Genomic DNA, 3,075 nt, shown 5'->3' with positions numbered 1-3,075 from the left:
AACATGTGTTAGTACATGTGTTAAAGATGTACTACAAACACATGAAGTCATGATTTAATTGACGATGTGTTAACTGATCATAAATAAAATGCATGAAACTATTCCACTGCAATTAGTGGTAACACTTTACAATAAGGGTACAAATCATATACTTAAGTAATGACTCGTGATGATTTAATGCATGAATTAATGCAGGATGTATCTAGACTTCCTGTTGCTCACCATTAATAAATGATCAGTTCACTATGACTTTATGTGATTAGTTCACACTTAATAGATCGGAATGTTAATTCACAGTTACTTCATACATTAATTGATATGCGACCAAATTAAACATAAAACATAAACATAAAAGTTTATTTCAGGATCATGCATTTGCTCAGCCTTTCTGATTAAAATATAGTTTCATATTTCTATGAGAATAGACACTCTGTAGTCAGTTTATTGGGTAGGCCTGTGGCACTTCTGCTCAGCTTAAACATGTCTGATCATTCTCCTCTAATTTGTCAATTGGTACATGCTAGATGATTTTGGTTTTAGTGCATCTTTCTCTACCGTGTTACACTCCACTGCTTTCAACAACAACACAAATACAAAACAAACAAACTAACAAACAAAAAACAACTCATAATCCACCCACTATGTTGTAAATTTGTCAAAAATAACATTGGGTCTATTCTCAGAGAAAGGCTGAGCAAATACTAACCTGACGTGCCAGATGGTTTGTTACACAGAACCATAAGAGAAGTTGTCCTTAGAAACTGTATGGAAAAGGGCAAGCACTTTCAAAAAATACTTGGCAGGTGATTGGATGAATCATCTGTCTGTCACCGTCTATCACCGGCTATTGCTTCCTGCTGTCATCACACCTTAACTACGCCTGTAGCTGCCAGCAATTCTAGGACGCTGATTGGTCTGAACCACCGGTGTTTAGGCCACATGGCATAACTTGAAGCCTGACAAGATGGACCCTCTTGTGATCTTGCAAATTCAGCTGCCTTGTAAGGTAAAGCATGCATGCATGATCCTGAAAAAAACTATTATGTAAGAGGAATCCAGGTAATTTGGTCACATATCAATCAATGTATGAAGTAACTGTGAATTAACATTCCTTAACTGATGACCTATTAAGTGTGAACTAATCACATAAAGTCATAGTGACTTGATCATTTGTTAATGGTGAGCAACAGGAATTCATGATACAGCCTGCATTAATTCATGCATTAAATCATTATGAGTCATGCATTAGTTAAGTATCCTTATTATAAAGTGTTACCCAACTAGTGTTATGGAAATGTCAGAAATTTTGAATAAAAAGCCTTGGTTATAGGGCACTTGGGAATTAGCTTAAGATCTGTAAAAAATACATGAAATGAAATGAAATTTTAATTTTTCTTTCTTATTCTGGAAACAACAAATGGTCTGAAATGAGGCTTGTGAGCTAGTTCAGGCAGACATCTCCTTTTGTACTGTTACTACACAGCAGCAACAGGCAAAAACAGATTTCTAACCTTTGCAATAAGAAGATAAATTTAAACTGTTTAAATAAGTTGCTAAGTGGTTCCGCTGGTTCCCTTCTGTATTTTCATTTCCAATATTTCCTTTAGTGATATCATCAATGGGACTCTCCCAGACATTGTAATGATCATATGGGTATAAGTTAATGACCACCACTTTTTATAATTACCACTTTGCCCTTGAAAAATCATGTTTTTTTTCATCAGTTTGACATGGTGGACGGCTCTAAATACTACAATACCCATGAGCCTCAGCTGCTATTGTTATGTAAAAAAAAAGCTGATCAAAGGTGCAAAAACAGGGTGAAATAGTTGCTAAATTCATTAAAAATTGATCCAGAATCCGGAACTGAATTAGTTCCAGCTGCAGGTTGTAAATTCAGTTTTTGCACCTTGGGAGTCATAGTTAACTTCTCACCTTACGTGTTTTATGCACACAGCTTTGTACCTTTGACTTTTCATCAAAGAACCAGATATAGACGAGTGACAAATCAAAGGAAAAACTGGTACAGGTCTGAATGCTTGACCCCTACAGTGAGGGGATCTGGTGGCTCTTTTATGCTGTGGGGGGTATTTTGCTGGCATGGTTTGAGTCTACTTGTCCCCTTAGAGGGAAGGGTCACTGCTAATCAATACAAAGTTGTTCTTTGTGATCATTTTTATTCTATGATGAAACATTTCTAACCCGGTGGGAGTGTTCTCTTCCAGGATGACAGTGCCCCAATTCACAGGGCACGAGGGGTCACTGCATGGTTTGATGAGTATGAAAATGACGTGAATCATAGGCTATGACCTTTGCAGTCACCAGATCTCAACCTAATTGAACACCTATGGGAGATTTTGGACTGACGTGTTAGACAGTGTTTTGCATCACCATCATCAAAACACCAAATCAGGGAATATCTTTTGGAAGAATGATGTTCATCCCTCCGTTGGAGTTCAGAGACTTGTAGAATCAATGCCAAGGCACACAGGAGCTATTCTGGCAGCATGTGCTGGCCCAACACCTCGCTAAGACACTTTATGTTGGTTTTTCCTTTAATTTATCACCCATCTGTACTTTCTAATACAGTTACAGTTGTACAGTTGATTCAACCACGAGAGTTTCATGTCCATCCAAGATGTGGAGGTGCTCAAACTGTGAGTCCTAATATTGTTTGTAGACAAAATTAATGGAACTTTTACCTCTGCTTTACTTCACAAAGCTAAGCATCATTGGTAGCATGTAGTATATATTGTGAGTTAATGTTGCTCTGTTCAGGTGGTGTTTGTGTGCTTGACAAGATCATTAAACTACAGGTATAAGACTGTCAACAAAGCTGCTACTTTATTGCTCTCCTGTAGATCTTGTGGCAGACCTTATTTTTCTTTTGGCTTTTGTTTTACAAATGCATTATGACACATTTATGTTAAAATGTCATGGTGAAATAAGAATACTCATGTTTCTGTATTATGAATGTTTTGGGCTCAATTGGTTTTATGGGTTATTCCTCTTAGATTATGTCGTTTTTATGGATTTACCACTGGATCACTGCAAATTCAAATATTACTGATGTCT

Source organism: Thunnus thynnus, chromosome 14, assembly GCF_963924715.1.
Source record: "Thunnus thynnus chromosome 14, fThuThy2.1, whole genome shotgun sequence".
In the NCBI taxonomy this organism is placed as follows: domain Eukaryota; kingdom Metazoa; phylum Chordata; class Actinopteri; order Scombriformes; family Scombridae; genus Thunnus; species Thunnus thynnus.
This window is presented reverse-complemented; position numbering follows the sequence as displayed.